This window comes from Bubalus kerabau, chromosome 11 (assembly GCF_029407905.1).
Source record: "Bubalus kerabau isolate K-KA32 ecotype Philippines breed swamp buffalo chromosome 11, PCC_UOA_SB_1v2, whole genome shotgun sequence".
Classification (NCBI taxonomy): domain Eukaryota; kingdom Metazoa; phylum Chordata; class Mammalia; order Artiodactyla; family Bovidae; genus Bubalus; species Bubalus kerabau.
The window spans coordinates 63,628,417-63,655,028 of NC_073634.1; positions in this window are offsets into that span (position 1 = coordinate 63,628,417).

Sequence of the window (26,612 nt, forward strand, 5' to 3'; positions counted from 1 at the left end):
CACGCATGCACAGAGGCTGGCTAACCTAACCGCACAGACTGCAGCTGCTGCGGTCCCACCTCCCGGCAGGGCCTTTTCTCAGCTGTGATGTGGGAGATGAGGGGGAGTGACCCACGCCTGGTATTTCTCACCCAGAATGTATAAGCTCAGAGATGTGAGAACCCTTGAAAAAGCCACTGGCTACTGATTTCAACAGTAGCAGCGCAAGAGGATACATCCTGGACTTGGTGTTTAAAGTCTCAGGTTGGATCTGAGCTACTTCTTGGTCATGTAAATTTAGGCCAGGTATTTCATGCCTCCAACCCTCAGTTTCATGACCTGTTAGATACAAACACCCTGGATCTAACTCCCTTGAGAGGTGGGTTAAATGAGCTGGGAATGCTCAGGAAGTGCTGTTATTTGATGCTGTCAAAGGTCAGGGCCTCTTATTTGGGATTAGGGAGCAGGACACATGTGGCCTCTACAAGCCCGTTCTCTTTCAAGGGAGGAAAGCACTAGCCAGCTGGCAGCTGTGGTTATCTAGACCAATGGCTGGTTTCCTGTGGGGGCTTTTCTGCCTGTGCAGTGTTTCGGTTGCCCCTCTTAATCTTGGTCCAAGGCCGGAAGTGTGGGGGCGCGCAGGTTTCTCAAGCTAGGACCTCTTCAGAGCAGGCTCTGCTCACTGATATTCTTGCCATCACTTCTCCCTGGTTCGTGAACAGAAAGGAGACCCTGGTTACACATCTTACTGGTTTCTCTGTTTTCTTTTTGTGACTCATTTTGGTGAATATTTCAAGTAAACACTTTCGGGGAAGATACTGGTAGCTCAGCTGGTAAAGAATCTGCCTACAATGAGGGAGACCCGGGTTTGATTCCTGGGTTGGGAACAGCCCCTGGAGAAGGGATAGGCTACCCACTCCAGTATTCTTGGGCTTCCCTGGTGGCACAGATGGTAAAGACTCCTCCTGCAGTGTGGGAGACCTGGCTTCAACCCCTGGGTTGGGAAGATGCCCTGGAGGAGAGTGTGGCAACCCACTCCAGTATTCTTGCCTGGAGAATCCCCATGGACAGAGGAGCCTGGCAGGTTGTCCAGGGGTTGCAAAGAGTCAGACACGACTGAGTGACTAAGCACAGCACTCCTTGGCTTAGTTTTCTGCTCCCCCACTTAGGCAATAAGTCTTCCTTTGGTGTCCAGCCTGCTGTCCTTGAGGAAGAGGCCAGGGTACCTGAGACCACCATTTGCCTGGGCTGCCTTCAGCCAAGAACTGAGAGGGTTTGGGCATTTCTATAATATGGAATTCATTCCGTGTCCTTCGTGAAGAGTGGAAGCCATTTGCCTCCCTTCTGTCTTTCCTTGCAGGCAGCTGGTACTGGCTGAAATTTCCCTGTCAGTGACCCACTCCTCTGTGTTTGGGTCTCATGTTCAATGCAGACATCCTGGGAGTTGCCACAGTGTTCAGGAGTGATACTTCCTATTTATAGAAAGTCAAGGCCCAGCCTGGGAGGACTTTGTAACTTCCCAGGTTTGCTATTTTTGCCAGCTCATGTTTCCTATAATCATCATTAGCTGTGAAACTCATACAACAAAAATGAACCGAGCACTTCTGGTGAACATGTGGAGATTTGAAGAGAGTGGGCACAGAGAGGGCCCCTTCCCTGTACCTTGCCCTGTGCATCTCTTCCATCTGGCTGTTCCTGAATTATATCCTCTTAAACCTGTAAGCTAAATGAGTAAATGGATTTTCTGAGTTCTGTGAATCACTCTAGCAAATTAATCAAACCCAAAGAGGGGTTTCATTGAATCTCTAATCTAGAGCCAGTTGGTCAGAAGCACAGGTGACAGTCTGGGCGTGCATTTGGCATCTGAAGTTGAGGGGGGATGAGGGCAGTCTTGTGGGGCTGAGTCCTTAACCTCTAGGATCTGACACTGTCTTCAGGTAGATAGTGTCAGAAGTGAGTTGAATTGTAGGACACCCAACGGGTGTCAGAAACTTGTTTGTTGGTGCACACCCACTGCAGCAAAGCTGGGTTGGTCCAGCTCTTTGGTTAGCAGGCTGGTTGGTAATCAGCCACAAAGTCCCCATAGCCATCCCAGACTGCCATGCAGCTGGTGGGCAGTAACCCTCTCCTGACTGGCCTTGGACTGGCCACCTGTTCCTTCCACATTTACTAGTTGTCTCCTCACTCCTGCACCTATTTTGGGGGTATATGAGCTTGGTCATTTTAAACAAAGGAGGTAAACGTATTCATCAACTGCTGTGAGTTCTGCGTTGTATTCTCACACTCGCAAAATCTCTGTAGATGTAGGTGGAATGCAGTCCCCAGTCAACAGAAGCAGGAACTGCGATTGGAGGGGTGGTGACTGGCCACTCTCCAGAGCTCATGTGGTTTGCCTTGAGAGATACCTTCAGAGAAAGGGACTGAAGTCTTGTGGTTCATAAAGTTGGAAGGACTTTATGAAGTCCTTTTCCATGGAATGAAGTCCATTTCCTCCTCTGAAAAATGGGGATCCTGCTAATACCTTTCTCGTAGGGTCAGTGTAAGGATTCAATGAGTCAATTCAGGTGAAGCATTTTGAACAGGACCTGGCACTAGAGAGTGCTGAGTAAATATTTTTAATTATTGTTCATATCATCATGGTTGCCTGGCATGCCTCCTTCACTTCACAGGTAGAAGGGGAGGTTCAGGATTAGGAACATGCCCAAGGTCACACAGGTACAGACTATGGCACAGTCAGCTCCAAACAGCCAACTCTGTGCTAGGCTTCCCACATTAAATGGCATGATGAAACCATAGGAGAGACCACGCGGCAGTGTGGGTTACAAATGAGTGGTGTAGACTTTCAAACGTCCTATCAATCATCAAAGGCATGTGTTCCCAGCATTTTCATTAAACAGACTTTGGTTTTCAGAGCAGTTTTAGATTTATAGAATTTTTGTCAGCACCACACAGAGAGTTCCCATATGAAACTCCCATATGAAAAAGGAAAAAAGTTTCCCTTTTTACTAACATCTTACCTTCATATGACACATTTGTCCCAATTAACAAATCAATGCTGACACACTACTATTAACTACAGTTCATACTTTATTCTGGAGAAGGCAATGGCAACCTAATCCAGGACTCTTGCCTGGAAAATCCCATGGGCGGAGGAGCTTGGTAGGCTGTAGTCCATGGGGTTGCGAAGAGTCGGACACGACTGAGCGACTTCACTTTCACTTTTCACTTTCCTGCATTGGAGAAGGAAATGGTAACCCACTCCAGTGTTCTTGCCTGGAGAACACCAGGGACGGGGGAGCCTGGTGGGCCGCCGTCTGTGGGGTCGCACAGAGTTGGACACGACTGAAGCGACTTAGCAGCAGCAGCGTACTTTATTCATAGTTCCTTGATTTTTACCAAATTTCCTTTCTCCGTTCTGGGGTCTCATCTGGACACCACGTTACATTTAGTTGTTGTGTCTCCTTGGGCTTCTCTTGACTGCGCCAGCTTCTCGGACTTTGTTTTCGATGACCTTGGCATTTACAAGGAGTACTGGGCAGGTATTTTGTAGATTGCTTCTGTTCCTCAACTGGGATTTGTCTGAGCTTTTTCTCATTGAAAACTGGTGTTTAGGATTCTGGGGAGAGGAACACAGAGGTAAAGTCAGGTCAAGGGTATATCCGTCAACATGACTTATCACTGTTGGTGCTGACCTTGGGTTGACCTCTGCTTGACGTAATGCTGGGCAGGTTTTCCACTGTGAAATTACCTCCACTCTCTTCCATACCGTATTCTTTGGAAGGAAATCACTATGTGCAGCTCTTTAGAGACTCTTTAAGGAGTTATGTTCCCCTCCAGGGTGAAGTATCTGCATAAATTATTTGGAATTCTCCGGCATGGAGAGATTTGTCAGTATTTGTATTTTTAAATATACATGTAATGTTACAGTTAGCTAATATTTTAAGGTACAATTAAAGATATATATATATATATGTACAATTTATGGTATAACATGTATACTTAGGGAGAAATTTATTCTTACACCAAATGTAATCAACCTATCAGAGTCTTCTTCTTGATAATATATATTATTTGTAGCTAAGATCTGGTCAGATCTGACAAGAGCATCATGCTTTTAACACTTAGGAGAGCTGGATTTTATCAAGTGTTTATTCTGTGCCAGTACTGTTCCCAGCACATCATTTGCTGTATTAACTCAGTCTCCCTGAAGTGAGAGCTATTATCATGTCCATTTTACAGATAAGGCAACAGAGGCCCAGGCAGTTGGATAACATGCTCATATGGCTAGGAAGAGGCAGAGCTGGGGGGAACCCTGGCAGTTTGGCTCCAGAGCCCCTTTTGTGGCCTCCACCTCTGCGCGCCTTGCCTGGTCAAGCCTCAGTGCCAGAAACACACTGTCATTCAGTCTTCTCAAGGGAAACCAAGTTGCCATCACCGTAGGAGGTAAGGCTGTGCCAAGGGTGCAGACCAGTGGTAGGGCTGGCCTCGAGCTTCCCCAAGGCTCCTGGCCATTTCCAGGTCTGAGCTAGGCACAGGGCCATCTGAGCTGTTTGAATTTGGCCACTGAGCAGAGGCTCCACAACCTCAGTTTTACCATGGAGGTCAGTGCCCTCCTCAGAGTGCTGCTGGAGCAAGAGAGGAGTGTCCACCAAGCTTTCAGCCCCAAAGCTCCCAGAGCTTCTGCTGTGGGGCTCAGCTCCATGCTAGGGCCCCAGCACAGCCAAGAGGTCATGAAATGAAAAGTCATTTAAAAATAACTCGGCTTTCACTTGTGTTTCTCCTATACGGCTAAATGAAATGAGAGACCCACAGAGCTTCTCTCACTTCCCCCAGCCCTGCCCCCATTGCTGTCCCTGCAGGTGTCCCTGCCCTCTTCCAGGCTCTCAGATCCTCCCCTGGCTGTTTCCTTCCTTCCCTGGATTTTTATGTTAAGAATGGCTGGCAGAGCCGGGCTCCTTAACCTTGGAGGATGGGGTCCAGAGGAGCCGGAGGGGTATGGAGCCACCTTTCCTGGGGATGGGAAAGGCTGGGTACCCGTCAGCCTTGTGTCCCCTCACACTGCCTGGCCCTTGCTTGGTAAGGGACAAGGTGTCTGTGTTTGTTTCCTAGCACTGCTCTAACAAAGTACCACAAGCTTTGGGCACCTCAAAACAGCAGAAATGGATTCCCTCACAGTTCTGGAGGCTACATGTCAGAAATCAAGGTGTTGACAGGACCATGTTCTGTCTGAAGGCGCCAGGGGAGGATCCTCCCCTTGCCTCCTCCCACCTCATGGTTGCTGGCTGCTGCTGCTGCTGCTGCTGCTGCTAAGTCGCTTCAGTCGTGTCCGACTCTGTGCGACCCCATAGACAGCAGCCCACCAGGCTCCCCCGTCCCTGGGATTCTCCAGGCAAGAACACTGGAGTGGGTTGCCATTTCCTTCTCCAATGCAGGAAAGTGAAAAGTGAAAGTGAAGTCGCTCAGCCGTGTCCGACTCTAGCTAACCCATGGACTGCAGCCTACCAGGCTCCTCTGTCCATGGGATTTTCCAGGCAAAAGTACTGGAGTGGGGTGCCATTGCCTTCTCTGATGGTTGCTGGCAGTCTCTGGCATTTCTTGGCTTGTAGATTCATCACTGGTCTCAGACTCCGTCATCACGTGTCTTCTCCCATGTGTGTTTGTGCTCAGACTTCCCTCTTCCTGTAAGGACACCAGTCACTGAATTAGGGTCCACTCCGATCCAGTATGACCGCATCTTAACTTGATTACATCGACAAAGATGCTATTTCTAAATAGGCTCTTGTCCACAGGTTCAGAGGCTAGGGCGTATCTTTGGAGGGAAGACAATTCATCCCAGCTCATAACAGTGCCTTATTGTTCAGAACTATTCAGAGCTAGCCCATTCCTGTCCCCAGACCTGGTTCCCTCAGGCCTATAAATTGTTTCCGTCTCTGTTCAGGCAAACCAGAGTCCCCTGCCGCCCTACAGCAGAACCTTCTTCTGGCTTCATGCCCTCAGCACCTCATTGAAGAGAGATGGACCAAGCAGGCACTTGCCTGATGCTGTGAGGGAAGGACCTGAAGCATAGCTAGTGGGGAGTACATTTTCTGGAACTTATAATTTTTCAACCACTTTTTAAAATGGTAATATGTTGACATAATGTTTTCCTAAGACTATGAGTAAAAAATTTCTCCTGTGAAGAATCAGTATGAAATATAATATTAATAGTTATGTCATATCAGTGGGGAAAAGAGTAATTATTCAATAACTGAAGCTAGAAAAACATTCACATGGATAAAACTGCAACAGGATACCCACCTAACACCACATACATGAAATCAACACTAAATGGATCAAGGATAGCATTAAAGCATGTCTTCATAAGTTCATTTTAGCAAAAAGATAAATGACTATTTTTTTTGCACTAGAGAAAGGAGTAATTTGTTTAATAAAGTGCAAAAAAGAACCAGCCAGAAAGAAGAAAGATTGATAAATTTGATCTGGTTAAATATATTATAAAATTGAATATTCATTCTCCATGAGTCAATGTGTACATCAGGATACACATAAAAGAATATTCTTAATAGATCCTTGCTGCTGCTGCTGCTAAGTCGCTTCAGTCGTGTCCAACTCTGTGCGACCCGATAGACGGCAGCCCACCAGGCTCCTCCGTCCCTGAGATTCTCCAGGAAGAACACTGGAGTGAGTTGCCATTTCCTTCTCCAATGCATGAAAGTGAAAAGTGAAAGTGAAGTCGCTCAGTCGTGTCCGACTCTTTGCGACCCCATGGACTACAGCCTACCAGGCTCCTCCGTCCATGGGATTTTCCAGGCCTTACATAATAATAAAAAACAAACCCAGAAATATCTTAGAATGCCCACTGACAGGTAAATGGATAAATAAACTGATACTTTCACAGTGGGATACTATACAAGATTAAATTTTGCTTTGGGGGTCTAAAGACTTTAGTATTGTTGATCTTCCTTGTAGGTTTTGTAATTCTTATCTATGAACTTATCTTCCACGAAAACTTGTTTCTAAGGACATCTTCCCTCCATTCTCTGGGTCGTGGAGGGGGAATTCCCACAAGGGAAGTTTCAGTGTTGATCTTCAGAATGTTGCACTACTAGACCAAACCTAGGCTCATGTGTCAGGACTGTTGACTCTGTTTCTACCTGTAGCTGGGCAGATGTGTCAGTAAAACTTCTGCCTGGTCCTCTTCATTGAAGGGCAGCATGGTCCTGCCTCCTGGCCTCATGATTCCATCTTGGCCTCATGATTCAAGGAAACTACAACCCAAAAGAGAAACATATAGGTGAAGTAACTTACTGTTAATATTTTATATCTTGGGTTGAGACATGTTTACAGATGTTCAAATATGTATAGTTTTGAAATGAATTAATAAACTAAGATTAAAAAAAGCCTTTTCAAATGCTAAAAACAAAAAGGATAGTATCTGCCAATGATCGAGTGGTCAGACTCTATGACACCAAGAAAAATTAATCAAAGGGAGGCTTTTTTTAAAATGTGCTCTGTTGGGACTTCCCTGGTGGTCCACTGGTAAGACACCAAGCTCCCAATGCAGGGGACCTGGGTTTGATCCCTGATTAGGGAACTAGAATTCCACATGCTGCAAAGAAGACCTGGCAGAACCAAATAAGTAAAAAGAAATAAATACTTAAAAAAAAAAAATGTACTCGATCACCTGCCAGCCAGTGGTGTCAGCTCCATCCCTGGCTCAGCCCTCCCTCAGATAGCTCCCATCACAGCAGAACCCGGCTGTGCTTCCTCTGGCTCTTAGGCAGTGCCATCTGGGAGTCCATATTTGGTGGAGCTGCAGAGGGAGGGTGTTTCTATGGCCTGGGGCCTGGAGCACACCTCATGTGACAGGGAGGAGCTCCCCCTCCTTCCAGAGAAATCAGCTAGGCAGCATCTTCACTGCACACAATGGCAGAGACAGAGATGACGTCACACCATTGTTACTAAGGCCACCCTCCTTTTCAATTAAAGGATTAGTGATGGGCCGGCAGAGAAGCACTTGTGGGGTACTTCATCATTTCCTTTCGCTCTTATATACGTAAGATTTTCCTGCAGCACACATACCCCTGAACCAGGGTAGAGATGACAGGAAGGAAGGAGGCCCCCTGAGTATTGTGTTTACAGGGTACCTGCAGCTGCAACCGCACTCACACACGGAGAGTCCACAGAAGGAGGGTGGGGAGCAGGTGGTTAAGAGACAAGAGAACAGAGAGAGGCTATTTGTATCTCCAAATTTGGCCCCAGACTGTGAGATTTGCAAGTGACTCTGGGAGCCTATTTTCTCCCACCCTATTCTACTCCCAGGCCTAATTTACTTAACAAAATGAATGATGATGGTTCTTTAAAGTTTACAAAATGCTCTGGGTAACATCATCACATGTGATCCTCCTAAAATGAAGTCCTGTGAGGTGGTTGTGATTGTGACCTTTATTTTACAAGTGAGGAAACAGGCTCAGAGTGGCTCAGTGACTAGTCAAAGTTACAGACTCAGTGGCAGAGCAGAGAGTAAGACTTTGACTCCCTGAGTAGCGTTCTTACACCGTGCTGTGGTTTTATCACTAAGATCTTGGCAGTTGCCAGAGAGGGTGCTAGAAAAGCATCGAACAACCACCTACCCCCTGGGCTGGCATCTGGCCCTTTCCCACTGGGCAGAGTAGGAGCGAAGGAACAGGGGTGGCATCCTGGCCCCCTCCCCAGCTGCGAGGAAGTGGTGGCTCTGAAAGGAAATACCCAGAGTTGCCTTCTGAGCCTAGGTGGGGGCTGAGGGAGCTGTGTCCTTGAGCAGCAGAGCTCTATTCCCTTGGTGTCTGTACCTTCTGCACAGTAACCCATGGTGCCTCTGAGTATACTGTTTTCTCTGGTAAATCCAGGGAAGGAGAGCTCAGGAATTATTTCACTGTCATTTAAAACAATTGTTTAAAAGAACTTCAAGCTTCAAGCTTCAGAGTTTAGTGTTCTGGTTTTTGTCAGGTAGGCTCACTGTAAAAACAATTTGGGAAATTACAATCAAATTAAAAGGAGAACAAAAGAGTCACAACCCCCAGAGATAATCATTTGTCCACCAGGAACTTAGCCCCTGGCTGGGAATCTAGCCAAACACAGCTTTTTCTTACCTCCCTTCCAGGCCCCACATAAATTCTAACAGAAAATGTTCTGTTTCTACTTAGGATGTAGAAAGCTGTAAGAGAATAAAGAACATAGCTCCTACCCAAACAATGAGGAAAAAGTCTATATATCATAAGTCTTCCTGAATCCACCAGAGAGAACCAAGGTCACAAGGCAACCAAAACGAGCTGAATGCCAAAGAATGCCTCTGATAAGTACACCACATAGCTGAGGACAGAAACAGTGAACTTGAATATACACCAGTAGAAATTATCCAAAATGAAACACAGAATAAAGAGTGAAAAACAGAGTATTGAAGAGTCATAAGGGTGACATTTCTGATGATCCAGTGGTTAAGACTTCGAGCTCCCAATGCAAGGCGTGTGGGTTTGATCTCTGGTCAGGGAACTAAGGTCCCGCATGCTGCAGCCAAGAAAATTAAAAAATAAAATGCTAAAAAAAGCTGTTTGTTAAAAAAAAAAAGAGAAGGTTGTGGGACACTATCAAAGGCTCTGAAATGCAACTGACTGGAATCCAGAGGAAGAGATGGTGGTATCTGGCTCTGTGTCGGGTGAAGCTAAATAGGAAGCAGACTCCTCCTTACCTGTGAGGCTGGGTGAGCACTGGCCTTTGCAGAAGAAAAGAACAGGGAGAGAAAATCTACCTTTAGTGTCAGAGCCTGTTGCCTGGACAGGGGACGACCACTCGATAGTGGAAGTGGAGACTGCAAGTGTGCGACACCTAAGGAATCCTAGCCAGGTGGACCTGAGCCCTAAAGGTGACTAGAGCCATGTAAGCAAATAAGAATAATACACTCAGAGAGACCCAGCAACCAGGAAAACGAAATCTAGGAGAGGACTCAGAATAAATGGCTCTCAGCCAAGTATAACTGCTGAAGGATACATGCAATGTTTGAACAAAAATTAACCTTCACCAGTATTAGTAGGCTTTTGCTGGGTAATGCTGTGATAACAACCAACCTCAGAAATGCCATGGCTTATGAAAAGAAAGGTTTGCTTCTCAGTTATAATACCTCTCCTTTGTGAGCTGGCTCTGACTCTGCCTATACCTTTTTCATTTTGGACTCAAGGTAAAGGAATATGAGAAAAAGAAATTTAAGAGGGAGAAAAGGAATTGTTGGAGGAGGTGTAGGAATTAAATTAATGATACAGGGAAATGCCTCTGAGTTTAAGAAAGATTTGCAATTTAAAAGGGCTCAGTGACCACTATGGAGAACAGTGTGGAGATTCCTTAAACAACTGGAAATAGAACTGCCATATGACCTAGCAATCCCACTGCTGGGCATACACACCGAGGAAACTAGAATTGAAAGAGACATGTGTACCCCAATGTTCGTCAAAGCACTGTTTACAATAGCCAGGACATGGAAGCAACCTAGATATCCATCAGAAGATGAATGGATAAGAAAGCTGTGGTACATATACACAATGGAATATTACTCAGCCATTAAAAAGAATGCACTTGAATCAGTTCTAATGAGGTGGATGAAACTGGAGACTATTATACAGAGTGAAGAAAGTCAGAAAGAAAACACCAATGCAGTATATTAATGCATATATATGGAATTTCAAAAGATGGTAACAATGACCCTATATGTGAGACAGCAAAAAAGACACAGATGTAAAGAACAGACTTTTGGACTCTGTGGGAGAAGGCAAGGGTGGGATGATTTGAGAGAATATTTGAGAGAATTGAAACATGTATATTATCATATGTGAAACAGACCGCCAGTCCAGGTTGGATGCATGAGACAGGGTGCTCAGGGCTGGTGCACTGGGATGACTTAGAGGGATGGGATGGGGAGGGAGGTGGGAGGGGGGTTCAGGATGGGGAACACATGTACATCCATGGCTGATTCATGTGAAGCTATGGCAAAAACCACTACAATACTGTAAAGTAATTAGCCTCCAATTAAAATAAATAAATGAATTAGAAAAAATAAATAAATAAAAGAAAAGGGCTCAGTGAACTCCAGGCTGGGATTGAGGGGAAAAGCACACATGTAGTAATAGCCTGTAAAATTCCTCAACTCCCAGGATAAAAAGAACCCTCTATAAGCTTCCAGAAAGAAAGAATAAATCACTTATTATAAAGAACCAGACTGTCATCAAGTTTTTCATCTGCAACACTGGACATCAGAAGACTATCAGTAACATCTAATGAAAGAAGAGGACCTTGACCTAAGAATTCTGTAACCTCACCTGGCAGTCTTTCCTGTTAGGGTGGATATGATAGGCTGCAGAGAGTATATCACCCACATGTGTCATTTAAGCAGTTTATTGAAATGAAGAGCCCTTTTTGAAGCAACAAATGAATCAAAGCAAACATCTCAGGATAGGGGAAGATGAAGAAGAGAGGGAACAGTAACAATGAGAAATAAGCCTACTGTGCTTCTGTGCGTACTCAGTCGCTAGAAAGAAAGAAGGAAAGTGAAGTTGCTCAGTCCTGTCTGACTCTTTGCTACCCCATGGACTGTAGCATACCAGGCTCCTCCATCCATGGAATTTTTTAGGCAAGAGTACTGGAGTGGATTGCCATGTCCTTCTCCAGAGGATCTTCCCAACCCAGGGATCAAACCCACATCTCCTGTGTCTCCTGCGTTGGCAGGCAGATTCTTTACTACTGCGCCACCTGGCAAGTCTATGCCTTTGTATATCTAAATCTAAGTGAATAATGGTAGAGCAACTAGTAATTTATCCTCTAAATTTGGATTTATAATTATGGTGAGAGATTTAATAACATTTCTTTATACTAAGAATCAAGCAGGCCAAAAATAAATAAATAAAATCCTAGAGGAATAGAAGATTTTATTAACAGACTCAATTACAGTAATGTAACTAGGCAACCTGTGAATAGAAAGAGTGAGTGAGAATGAGACCAGCTCTTGGTGGGTGGGATGGGAAGGGCCATTTCAGGCATACCAAAAGCCCCTCTGAGAACACTTCTCCTGTCTGCTCACTGATCTTTAAATCAAGATGAGAAATGAGTGCTTTGCTTTGAGGCTTTGTTCTGTGCTCAAAGATCTCCTAGGTCTTGAAAAAGTCTTTATTTTAAACTATGGTGATTCCATCCACTCAGCACAAGTGTGCTTGTTAAATTCCATCCTGAGAAGAGCTTTAATAAGGAATATACAGGACAGAGCATGAATTCAAAGAGAGGGAGAAGGGTGGAGGAAGGACCCAGGAGACATTCAGGGCAGCAGTGTTGCTCCTCCTCAAGCCCACTGATCAGTCTCACCCCCAGCCCTTCCTACCCTCTTTCCCACCTATATTTACATTGTAGTATCATGGGTGATGAGACAAAGCATTCCTTTTTCTTTCAGCATAATTCCTGAGACAAGCAGCTGCTACTCATGACATTTCTCAAACTGAGAGCATAGTGAAATGTGACTTTTAGCTCAGAAAAAAAAAAAATCTGAATTTTAATTGTGGAGCTCCTGGGCCAGCAGTGTCCTTGACATTTGAAAGCGTGAACCTTATCTGGAGCAGCTCTTTGGAGGCTGACAGACCTTGCTGAACTTGAGCTGTTTAGAATCCATTGTAGGGTTATTTCTCATTTCTGTTCTCCAGTTATACAGCAGCAGAAGGTTCACTTAAAATATAAATGCTTTTTTCATTAATCCAGAGAACTAACTTAAAGTTTAAATGACCATATTCTACAGAGAATGTACTAAAATAAATATTGCATTCCCCCCCTCATATTATTGATATGCAGGGAATATATGCCCGGGACTCAGAGTTCCCTCAGATGTCCACTCTCCATCTCCAAATATATCTTGACCCATAGCTCCTTTGCTCTGCTGTGACCTTCAAAAGCCTCAGTCTTTCCCCAACTGTACCTGTTTCTAGCTTCTTCTCTTGCCATGTGTGTATTTATTACAAGAATGACCTCACAATGGATGTCAGTGTTTTTCAGTTATAAAAATTGCTTTATTTGGCTGTGTTTATGTGGACATGCTACTTTTAATACAAATAGCTACTATTAAATGCAAAAGCATTGTGTTAGGCATTTTAGACACATTTTTAGTTTGAGATTATTATTCTCATTTCTCAGATGACATTCTGATTATCTGTAACAATCATCCCCACATCTGATGGATTAAAATAACTCAATATAATCATATGCTTAAACTTTTATTAGCTGGCTGGGTTCAGCTGGGTGGTTCACTCTTGAACTGTCACACATGGTTGCTATTGTAGCCAAAATTCAGCCTCTGTATACCAGTACTGAATTGAATCTCAGAGTTTTGGGTGAAGTAGAAAAGAATAGCTTTATTGCTTTGCCAGACAAAGGGGGGCCACAGCAGACAAATGCCCTCAAACAGTGTGTCGCAACCTGGAGTCGATGAGGCTGGATGTCTAAGCTGCCTTCTTCACTCATATGTCTGATGCCCTAGCTGTGATGATGGAAGCGGTTGGAGGCTGGCTGAGCATCCCTGTCTTTACATAGTCTCTCCCTGTTGGGCTTCCTCCCAACATTATAGTATCAGGTAGTTGGACCCACATGACCGCTACCTGGGGACCACATTCCCCAGAGCTAGTGTTCCAAGGGACCAAGGCTTCTTATGACCCAGCATCACTTTTGCTGCACCCTGTTGGTCATTATATGAAGCCACGTTCAACGTGGGAAGGAACCACAGAAAAGTGTGGATACTGTGAAGAGGCAAGGTTCACTGTGGGGTGGAGGGTGTCTTTACAGACTCGGAAATCAAGGCTTTGATGTAATGTGTCCAAGATGATACTGCCAGCATGTGACAAAATTGAGATCTGAATCAAAGGGGTCCATCTGACCCCAAAACTTGTTTTTCTGTATCACTCTCTACCTTATTGGTTATTCTGGCTCTTTAGTATAGAATGTCTCTAGAATGATCTGTTTTAACTTTTGTCAAGCTGCTTGACAGCATCAAGAGTATTTTAGTTGAGTTTAGATAGAAGAGATCAGGTAAAATGAGAAGCACAGCTACCCCAAACTCCTTCTGGGACTATATTTGTAGGATTAAATCACCCAAGTTTTCTTCAAATCAATGGATGTTTCTTTAGTGACTGGTCAGTACTGCTGCCTTCCCCTAAGGAGTCTAAAATGTCCCCCTTTTAGCTCTACTTTGGGGACCATGGCAAACAGCCCTTTGATCCTTAGGGCACTGATGAGCAGTCATCCATTTAGACAGAGTTTACATTGTCCTAATGTGACGACTTTGGCGATTCAGGAAAAACTTCAGTGAGGGTACATTGAGGGGTAATAAATATCCCTCATATTTGTGTCCTGTAGCTTTTAAAGTACAGTTATACATTTTATCAGTCAGGATAGACTGGGTTATACTTTAAAAAAAGAAAAAAATTTCCTGTACATTGAAACAGCAGAGGTTCATTTCTCACAGCACGTTTCTTGCAGATGTATTAGGTACTCTTGTTCCCTTGCCTTTTGCCTCCTCTGAGACCTAGGACAGTGGAGCAGCCACTATTCAGAACATTGCTAGTATCATGGTAATGTCACAGTAGGTCTCACTCAGAAATTAAATATTTGGCCCACACATGACACGTATTCCTTCTGCTCAAAATTCATTAGCCAAAGGAAATCATCTGTTGGAACTGGCCACAAGGACACCAAGAAGTATAATCCTAAAATGTGTCCAATGACTGTTTGGAAAAAGCACTAATGAATATCACATACAAATGACCTTATAGGTTTTCTTAGCAATTCAATGATGCAAAGAGTTGTGGAGTTATCCTCATTGTCCAGATGTATAGAGGCAACATCAACAGCAGAACTTGTTATATTGTTAGTGCAAATTTGTGTCCCTGATGCATAGCGAGGCCAAACAAACCAAAACATCAGAATTTGGAGCAGAGAAAGGTTTCTTGCAGGGCCATGCAAGGAGATGGTGGTTCAGGCCCTCCAAAACCCCCTGAGTTTCCGGTTTCTACAAAGCATTTTCAAAGGTCAGGTGAAGGAAAGGAGTCATGGCATCTGTGATCAGCTCTTACACAATTCTCTGATTGGTTGATGGTGAAGTAATAGGGCTGTGTTATAGGAATTAACATTATCAGTCCTTGGACACCAGGAGGCCTAGGTCTGTGTGCTCATGGTGATCAAGTAGTTCACATTTTCTGCCATTCTGCATAAGGGATCTTAGTTCCCCGAGCAGAGATCTAACCTGTGTTCCCTGCAATGGAAGCACGGAGTCTTAACCACTGGACTGGTAGGGAAATCTTTGGTGGTGGTGGTGGTGGGTGTTCACATCTGTAAAACAACTCAGGAAATGTGGGAGAAGGCCTGCCCTGGGAAGACTCCATAGAGTACTGCTCAATTACAATATATATGAAGCTGTTATAAAAAAATTAAAGGTTGGTGAAAAAGGGTGGGATTGGTATATGACATACAGGGAAGAATAAATCTCTTTTGCAAGGTTGGTTAATAACAGGCACCCTATATTTCCCACCCCATCCATAGCCCTGTACTCAAGAGAGGCAGAGGAAGTAACGCAGGGGCACTTAACTTAGGTCCATAGATAGGCTCAGACAATAAAGAATGTGCCTGCAATGCAGAAGACCCAGGTTTGATCCCTGGGATGAGAAGATCCTGTGGAGAAGGAAATGGTAACCCACTCCAGTATTCTTGCCCAGAGGAGCTGGTGGGCTACAGTCCATAGGGTTGCAGAGAGTTGGATCTGACTAAGCAACTAACACTTTCACTTTTCCTAGATAGAGGGAGATGATTTACAAACTCACCCCCAAATTGTAGGCAAAATGTGTGTAGATGTTCATTTTTGGTAAAGGAAGGGTACAATTTGTACTAGCTTCTCAAAGAAGTCTATGACCCCCAAAGGTTAATGAAAAGAGTAATGAACCAGTAGTCAAGAACTGAGTCCTAACTTTGGCTGCCTCTAACTAGGCTGGCAAACTTGGACAAGTCATTTCTCTTCTTCATTTGTAAAATGAGGGCCAGGACTTATTGATATCATGCTCTCTTCCAGCTCAGTACACATGATGCTGGATACCTGTGGCCAAGCAGATCTGAATTCACGTCTGGTTCTGCCTCTCAATGGTTGCGTGGCCTTGTGCCAACTCTAGAACCTGTTCACACCTCTGTCAAAGGTGAATACCTATGCAGGCTTCTTGGGAAGATTAGGGACCGTGAGTGGAGAACACCTGGCCATTGTTATTAAATAATGCTTCCTATGAGTCTATGTTTGGCTCAAGTCCTGCTGAGCACTACATATTTTCAGTGAGTAGGCATGGTCTGTCAGGAATTCAAGTTGTACCAAATCCAGATGTCGGCAAGGCCTTGCCCTCCAGCAGTTCCTACTCTAGAAAGGAAGTCTGGGTGGAAGCCTTGCCCAACCTCATCCATGTACACACCATGCCTGACTCATGTCTTGCCTGGGCTTTCCAGTAAGGCCAGCTCCTGTCCCTACTTGCTTTTCTACACAAGTACTGAATCATCATGGGCTAAGTCATGACATGGGCTCATAGCCTCCCCAAGAGGCTGAACCCACCAAAACACCAAATACTGATGGAGCCACGGAACGAACCCCTTGACCTTTCCAGCTTTCTTCACTGGCAGCTTCCCATGTTACTGCTACTATAGCCATCATACCCCAGATTGACTCACTGCTTCCTGCTATAGCTAGGGCAGGAATTACTGCTCCTGGTTTAGTCATGAGGTGTCGCAAGCCCAGAAAGAGTAAGGTAAACGTGACCTCCACAAGGAAATGCAGTGAGCTGGTGGCAGCCCTGAGTCAGGCCTATCTCCTGGTCCTTTGTCACCTCCTTGCAAGATGTCATTATATTAGTTTTCTGTTGCTGTTATAACAAATTACCATAAATTTAGTGGCTTAAAACAACACAAATTAATGAAAACAACAAGTTAAACACTGAGATACCACTACTAAAGTCTGAAAAACTGACCACACCAAATGCAGGTGAGGATATAGAGCAACAGGAAATCATTCATCGTGGGTAGGAATGCAAAATGGTACAGCCACTTTGGAAGATAGTTTGGCAGTTTCTTATAAAACTAAATGTACCCTTACCACATAATCCAGCAATCATACTCCTTGGTATTCACCCAAAGGATTTGGAAACTTATGTCTACAGAAAAACCTGTGCACAGATGTTTATAGCAGCTTTATTCATACTTGCCTAAACTTGGCAGCGACTAAGACCCTTGATAGGTGAATGGATAAATTAAACGTGATACCTCCAGACAATGGAATATTATTAAGCACTAAGAAGAAATGCGCTATCAAAGCCATAAAAAGCAGGGGAGGGACCTTAAATGCACATTACTGAGTGAAACAAGTCAATCAGATAAGGCTACATCCTGTGTAATTCCAACTATTTGATGTTCTGGAAAAGGCCAAATTATGGAGACAGTAAAAACATAAAGTTGTTTCCTGGGGGTTGGGCAGGGAGGTGAATAGGCAGGGCACCGAGAATTTTTAGGGCAGTGAAAATACGTTGTATTAGACTGTAATGATGAATCATGTCATGATACATCTGTCAGAACCCAGCAAATGTACAACACGAAGAGTGAAGCCTAACATGAACTGTGGACTTGGGGTGATGGTGCTGTGTTGGTGTAGGATCATTGTAACAAATGTACTACTTTGCTGTGGGATGTTGGTAATGGGGGAGGGTATTCCTGTGTGAGAGCATGGAGTATATGGGAACTCCTTGTACCTTCCTGACAGTTTTGCTGTGAACCTAAAATCATTCTTTTTTTTTTTTTTTAATGTTTATTTATTTGGCTGCTCAGTGTCTTAGTTGTGGCACTCGGGATTTAGTTTCCCCAACTAGGGACCAAACTCCCTAAAATCATTCTTTAAAAAAAAAAAAAAAATGAAGTCTTGAAAAACAAAACAAAAAAATTTATTATTTAACAGTTCTGGAGATCAGAACCTCTTTGGACTAAAACCAAGATGTCAGCAGGGGTGTGTTCTTTTCTGGGGGCTCCAGAAAAGGTTTTCTTGCCTTTTGTAGCTTCTAATGGCACCCCACTCCAGTATTCTTGCCTGGAAAATCCCATGGATGGAGGAGCCTGGTGGGCTGCAGTCCATAGGGTCAAGAAGAGTCAGACACGACTGAGCGACTTCACTTTCACTTTTCACTTTCCTGCATTGGAGAAGGAAATGGCAACCCACTCCAGTGTTCTTGCCTGGAGAATCCCAGGGATGGGGGAGCCTGGTGGCTGCTGTCTATGGGGTCACACACAGTCGGACACGACTGAAGTGACTTAGCAGCAGCAGCAGCAGCAGAAGCTGCCCGAATTCCTTGACTCATGGTCATCGTCAAAGCTGGCAGTGGCTGGTTAAGTTTTTTCAAGTCATATCCCTTTAAGACTCACTGTTCTGCCTCTCTCATCCTTGTGATTACACTGGGCCCACTTGGATATCCAGTATTCTCTCCCCCACTTTGAGGTCAACTGATTACCAACCTTAATTTTTCCCACAACCTTAATTTTCCCTTGTTGCATATGTTAACATATTCACAGGTTCTGGTGATAGGATGCTGTCGACTAAAAAGATGCACAGTGCAAGAGTTGTGAGTAAAGTTTTATTTCAGGCAAAATGAGGACTACAGCCTGGGAGATAGCACCCAAGATAGCCCTAAGAGACTGCTTCAAAGAGGTAGTGGGGAAAGGTAAATAAATAAGATTTTGGTGAATGGGAAGTTCAATGCAATCATGTGCTAGTCATGAGGAGCCGATGTCACCATGAAGGGATTTAGTGCTTTTCTAGGAATGAAGAGATGCAAGGATTGGGATCATGAAATCAGTTCCTGAACATATCTATCTAAAGACCTGTTACACCAGTTTCCCTGTAGCACAGAATGCCTCACTCTCCACCCTGAATTCCTCTCAGGGCTTGTTAAAGATTGGCCCCTGCAGCAACACAAGGTTCAGTCTCCACAGGGCTCTGCTGTGCTGTGCTTAGTCGCTTAGTTCTGTCCAACTCTGCGACCCTGTGGACTGCAGCCCACTAGGCTCTTCTGTCCATGGTAATTCTCCAGGCAAGAATACTGGACTGGGTTGCCATACCCTCCTCCAGGGGATCTTCCCAACTTGGGGATCGAACCCATGTCTCCTGCATTGCAGGCAGATTTTTTTTACTGTCTGAACCACCAGAGGCAGGTGGCAAATGCCCTTGCTGTTGTTCAGTTGCTGGCGACTCTTGGCAAGTGCCAGTTTGTAGTTGACAAGCCTCGTCAACCCAGTGGCTGGTGTCCCACATTTTCTAGTCTTCCAGAATTACCTTTTACTTAAGTATGCAAAGAAAATAGCTCATGCTTTGAGATCAAGGGAAGTCAGTCCCCTCTTAAATATTGCTAAGGATTCTCGAATGTGCATCCACACTCATGGTCTGTCTTCTCTCACTCCATTCTGCTCCCCCATCACAGGTTCTATATACAGCTCATTCCCTCTGAGCTGCTTTGCTTTCAAACAGGGACATGCCCATTATTTCTGAGGCAGGGCTATCTGGAGAGAACCAGGTTTTAGGATGCTTAATCACCCTTGTAAGGGTTTTAACAACACAGGCCAGGAGAATTCCACATAGTACTTAGCACAGAGAGCCCCCAAATCCTCTGGTCATACTGTGCTGAGGCCTTTATTCAGGGTTTCTCTCTGGCCCTGCTCAAACCCAGTCTTCTCTGAGACTCCAGGCCCAAATTGCTGCTTCCAAGACCATCAAAGGAAAAAGAGCCCTTGAATGTTGACTTTATTATGGGGCGCCAGTTAGCCATGGTTCACTTCAACCTGGCCCCAGGGGCTTACCTTTGCATAACCGAAGGGCACATTAAAGTGTTTCCCAAACAAAAGATAAGATTCTTTGCCAAGAAGAATTCTTCTCCTACTCTTGGAATGTGGAAATGCTGCAGTTAAAAAAATATAACAAAGCACAAACAGCTCCTTTTATTTCCAGTTCCTTTGTTTACAACAGAAATAAAGTGCTAGCATGTGTGTTGTTTTGTAAAAGACTCAGATTTTACATCACAACATATAATTAATACACACCCTCATGCAACATAAATCAAAAAAGAAACAATATCTATACTTAATACTTGGGATACCTATTGACGCTTTCTATTCTCCTAAAATTTTCAAATGGTGATCAGGACCCACTAAATTTTTTTCATAACCTGCTGATGACTCACAACCTGCTCTTCGAAAAGCACTGTACTAAACAGAATAGCCCCTTCTCTTCCCTCCCAAGCATAAGTATTTGTGTAATGCTTTAATGTTTGCAAAGCAGGTTTTAAAGCATAGCTTATCCCACTTAATCCTCACACAACCCTAAAATGGGAATAATAACTCCCTTTTTACAGATGGGGGAACCGAGATCTAAACCGTTAAAGAAGCTTTGCTCAGTTTTGTGACCAGAAGGGAAGACTGTGGATGCAAATCTCTGAATCTAAATCTGTAAGATATAGTTCGGGCCAAGGCAGAAAAAGGAAAGACAACCTCAGCAGAAGTAGGTAACCTTTATTCAGGCAAGGAGGGGCGACAGTTGGCCTAACGACCAGGCTGAACGATGGAGAGGGATCAGGGAGGCTCCATATTTATAGGGAGGTTTGTGGAAGTGATCAGGGAAATACTAATCAGGCAGGATGTTTTGGGTATTCTTCAGTTGAGATGGCATTTGTAGTTGGGCAGGGGGTGATAAGTCTTCTGAGCAGGTGTAGAGGGTGGAAGGTTTCTGGACAGGGGGTGATAACACCCATATAGATGCAACCGGCCTGGAGCATCAGGGCAGGACCTAAAGTTCTGTTTTGTTTTCTCCGAAGTTAGATGATTCAGCAAGGGCCTTTGAGACTGTTGGTTTCTTTTCTAGGCCCAAAAGACTCCTTCAAAATCTAGTGTTCTTTACATTCAAACCAGACCCCTAGTGTTACCAGAAGGGGGACCCCTTCCAGGGCTTGAGAGTGGGCTGTCTAACACTTAGAAATGAATTGTCTGAGGAGGCACTCTTGCTGACAAAAAAAAGACTATTGGCAAGGGGCACCTGGTGGAAAGCAGAAGGGTAAGGGAGCCCAGGAGAAGTGCTTTGCCACATGACTTTCAGTCTTAGGTTTTATGGTAATGAAGTTAGATTCGAGGTTGTCTCTGGCCTGTCCTCTTGCTTGTGCCCATATTTGGTCTGACTCGGGGTCCTTCCTGGTGTCTTGTGCATCTCTCAGCCAAAATGGATTTTTAGCGTGAGGGTTTCTGGGAGGTTGGCGGGACATATTATGGGCTGGTGTCTCCTCCCTCCTTTTGGCCCCTCCTGAATTCTCCTGGTTATTTTTGGTGGCAGCACTGTGTTCCTTATTGGGACCTGTTATGAGACAACTCATGCAAGCTGTTTTTCTCGGGCCTAGCCAAGGTGGGCAGTTTCGGTCAATCATTCTGAGACAGGAAGTGAGCAGGTACAACCTTTAAAAGAATGACATAGCCCAAGGATGGGATATAAACTCATTAGAACCAGCTAGGTCCAAGATGGCAGACTAGTTGACTTCTACTTGACCTCAAGCCTCAGTATGTGCTTACTGTAATATATCAAAGGGCTTCCCAGATGACTGAATGATAAAGAATCTGCCTGCCAATGCAGGAGATGTAGTTTCAGTCCCAGAGTTGGGAAGATCCCCTGAAGAAGGAAATGGCAACCTACGCTAGTTTCTTGCTTGGGAAATCCCATGGACAGAGGAGCCTGGTGGGCTATAGTCTATGGGGGTGTCTCAAAGAGTCAGACACAGCTTAGCGACTAAACAACAATAACACATCAAAACACTAAATGACCCATCCCAGGTGCCATGATGGTCCCAGGGATGACCACAAAAGATCAAAAAGTGGGTGGTGGCTCAATTCTTTATGACCACTCCTTTCCCCAAATAGGCTGGAACACTCCTCCCACTCATCGACCTATGAAATTACCCACCCCTATGAAAACTGACAACCCCAGACCCTAAAGCCTCTCTTATCTCCTGAGATGGCCCACACTATGTTTATGGGTGTGCTTCCTTCCTGAATAAACCTTCTTTCACTGGACTATGGCTTGCTCTGGAAGTCTTTCCTGTGAGAAGCCAAGAACCCACACTTGGCTGCCATCCCAGGGACTCAGATGTGACCTAAAATGTGACCATCCTCCCACGCCCGATTCTTTTTCCTGCAACAGTTCCTTAACATTAGTCTCACTGTATACAACACCCTCAACTCTTACAGTATGGGTTTAGGTTAAGCTAGACAATGTAAGCTCTTTTTTGAGTATGTTGGATTCCTGGTGCTCACAGAAATCTCATACTTCATATCCTTTTTGTTAGCCTGAAGTTGGCATACCTGTCCTCCTCCCCTTCCCCTAGACCAGGTTGCTGAGCAGAGCTAGCAGGGCCCTAGCACCTGCCTCAGGCCTTCACTGTGGCCTCTGAGCAGAGCAGGAGGTCGTAGTCCCTGCCTTGGGCTGGAGTGGAAGTTACTTAGCTCAGGAAACTGAGAAATGGTACTATGAAAGACTATCCCAGAGGAGGGGTGAGCTGACCCTGAGGACAAGGTGCTTTGGGCGGAGCAGGCCCTCAGGAAATGTCGACTCACTGAACTAATAAAAGAAACCAGACATCACAGAACCAGGAAATGCTGAGCAGGCCTGGGTAAATGAAAGAAAATCTGAGGACAGAAGATGTGGATACTGCTTTCCAAGTTTAAACACTGTCTCTTCCTCTTTCTCTCTTTGATAATTCTTCTTCCTTGGGTTTTCGACATAGGGCAGCAGTTGGGAGGGGTTTACCAACATTTCAAACACTTGGACTCTGTGTAGCTGATGGATATGCCACCACTTCGGCATATTGATTAATTAGAATTAAAGTTATTTGAGAAACAGCCTGTGCAAGGAGGACACTATGACCTTCCTCCATCATCTTGAAAGCAGGAAATACATCCTCCATGTGAAAGGTATCCTTCCTGCACCAAGAGGTAAAGAGACAGCCTTATCATCAGAGACAGGGAGTTCAGGGCCAGAAGTCTTGTGAACAAACTCTGCTTCATTTCTTCACCACTTAGTACATAAACCTAAGTTTGTTTGTCTTGTTAGTTCCTTACAGATTTATTGCTTTTTGTATAAAAGGTATATAAACAGACTGCTTTGACTACTTATTTGGTCCTATAGCTATGAGACAGCTGCATGTACAGTTAATTTCTTTTCCCTTCTGTTAAGCTGCCTTGTGTCAATGTAATTATTAGACCAGCCAAGTATTCATCAGTTCAGTTCAGTTCAGTCGCTCAGTCATGTCCAACTCTTTGCGACCCCATGAACTGCAGCATGCCAGGCCTCCCTGTCTATCACCAACTCCCGGACTTTACCCAAACTCATGTCCATTGAGTCAGTGATGCCATCCAGCCATTTCATCCTCTGTCATTCCCTTCTCCTCCTGCCCTCAATCTTTCCCAGCATCAGGGTCTTTTCAAATGAGTCAGCTCTTCACATCAGGTGGCCAAAGTATTGGAGTTTCAGCTTCAACATCAGTCCTTCCAATGAACACCCAGAACTGATCTCCTTGGAAGGACTAATGCTGAAGCCGAAACTCCCATACTTTGGCCACCTGATGCGAAGAGCCAGCTCCTTGGAAAAGATCTTGATGCTGGGAAAGATTGAGGGCAGGAGAAGAGGGGTAACAGAGGATGAGATGGTTGGATGAGTTTGAGCAAACTCTGGGAGATAGTGAAGCCTGGCTTGCTGCAGTCCATGGAGTTGCAAAGAGTTGCACACAACTTAGCGACTGAAAAACAACAAGCCAAAAGAGCCAAGAGGAGTAGGGGGAAGTTTCCCACTCCCTGATCATTTTGGTCCAATTGGTTGTATACAGCTTGGGTACTGCCTGCTCCTGGGACTGTTGCAATAAAGAAATCCTAGAATCTCTGACATGAACCTGGCAGAAATCGAGAATTCTTACCACTTCAGCCTCCCAGATCTGTGGAGTCTGATGGAAGTGAAAGGGGTAAGAGTCCTTTCCCTCCATTTCTCTTTTTTTCTTTTCCTCATTTTTAAAATTTAGACTAGCAGAAGAAAATATTTGTGGAATTAGTCCTTGTCTACAGGAATTCTAGTAAAGATTTGATAAATGAGTACTCTTGGTTTAATTGATCCTTTTCCTCCCAGTGTGTGCATGCCAAGTTGCTTCAGTTGTGTCCGACTCTTTGCTACCCTGTGGATTGTAGCCCGCCAGGCTCCTCTGTCCATGGGATTCTCCAGACAAGAGTACTGGAGTGGGTTGCCACGCACTCCCTCCTCCAGGGGATCTTTCCGACCCAGGACTCTGACCAGAGTCTCTTATGTCTCCTGCATTGGCAGGTGCATTCTTTACCACTAGCGCCACCTGGGAGCCCTTTCCTCCCAGAACTGGTCACTATTTTTCTTTGTCTCTTAGGGCAGAACACAGGCATGGGCCTTATAAACCTGCTGTTGGAGTTGGCCTCACAGACTGCTAAGTTCGTGGTTCTTACCAGACTGGTGTCTGTTTAGACCAACCATACTGTGGGTCCCTTATGTAAAAACCAGATAAGGTTTTTCCTTTTGTCTTGTTCTGTGTTCTGAAAGCTTGGTTTTTTGACCAGTGAGAATATTCTGTCTGGTCTTTCCCATTCTGTCCAGGGTGCCCCTTGGTGGTCAGTTTAATAGACTGGGATTCCAAAGCATGAACTCACAAGCAGCAATGCTAGCATTCAGGGAACTTTGTTATAAAGGGTCCCAATCCATAAGAGGACTTTGTCATCTCCACCTTTCTTGTTTTTGATTAGTACTGGAAAAGTCCCATTCCAGTAGTGCCTGCCTGGTGTCACAGATTACTGAGACTGTCATGGAGGTGTTTCACATTCCTCATTGTCACTACACCATCCTTACCATCTGTGTAACAAAGGCCTTTGCTTTCTTAGGCTACCTGAGAGTGAACTTTCTGGATCTCGTGAGGATTGTATCTCTTTTGCAGCCTTTTGTGGAAGTTTCTTGCGTTCTTGGTTAAGCTATAAAAAGATTTATAGGTTTGAATTGTTATTGAGATTAATAGATACTACTCATCAATGGTCAGATGATGAATCTTTTAGAGTGGAAAAGCTTCTATATTTGAAAAAAATGTTTTTTGGAGAATTGTTAATCATTTTATTTGTTCCTATTTTTTTAAAGACCAAATTAAAAAGTGGACACAGAGAAAATAGCCTTCCTCAGCAATCAATGCAAAGAAATAGAGGAAAACAATAGAATGAGAAAGACTAGAGATCTCTTCAAGAAAATTAGAGATACCAAGGGAATATTTCATGCAAAGATGGGCTCAATAAAGGACAGAAATGGTATGGACCTAACAGATGCTGACGATATTAAGAAGAGGTGGCAAGAATACACAGAAGAACTGTACAAAAAAGATCTTCATGACCCATGTAATCATGATGGTGTGATCACTCACCTAGAGCCAGACATCCTAGAATGTGAAGTCAAGTGGGCCTTAGGAAACATCACTATGAACAAAGCTAGTGGAGGTGATGGAATTCCAGTTGAGCTATTCCAAATCCTGAAAGATGATGCTGTGAAAGTGCTGCCCTCAATATGTCAGCAAATTTGGAAAACTCAGTAGTGGCCTCAGGCCTGGAAAAGGTAAGTTTTCATTCCAATCCCAAAGAAAGGCAATGCCAAAGAATGCTCAAACTACTGAACAATTGTACTCATCTCACATACTAGTAAAGTAATGCTCAAAATTCTCCAAGCCAGGCTTCAGCAATACATGAACTGTGAAATTCCAGATGTTCAACCTGGTTTTAGAAAAGCCAGAAGAACCAGAGACCAAATTGCCAACATCCGCTGGATCATGGAAAAAGCAAGAGAGTTCCAGAAAAACATCTATTTCTGCTTTATTGACTATGCCAAAGCCTTTGACTGTGTGGATCACCATAAACTGTGGAAAATTCTGAAAGAGATGGGAATATCAGACCACCTGACCTACCTCTTGAGAAACCTATATGCAGTTCAGGAAGCAACAGTTAGAACTGGACATGGAACAACAGACTTTTCCAAATAGGAAAAGGAGTACGTCAAGGCTGTATATTGTCACCCTGCTTATTTAACTTATATGCAGAGTACATCATGAGAAACGCTGGACTGGAAGAAGCACAAGCTAGAATCAAGATTGCCGGGAGAAATATCAATAACCTCAGATATGCAGATGGTACCACCCTTATGGCAGAAAGTGAAGAGGAACTAAAAAGCCTCTTGATGAAAGTGAAAGAGGAGAGTGAAAAAGTTGCCTTAAAGCTCAACATTCAGAAAACTATGATCATGGCATCTGGTCCCATCACTTCATGGCAAATAGATAGGGAAACAGTGGAAACAGTGGCTGACTTTATTTTTCTGGGCTCCAAAATCACTGCAGATGGTGACTGCAGCCATGAAATTAAAAGACACTTACTCCTTGGAAGGAAAGTTATGACCAACCTAGAGAGCATATTAAAAAGCAGAGACATTACTTTGCCAACAAAGG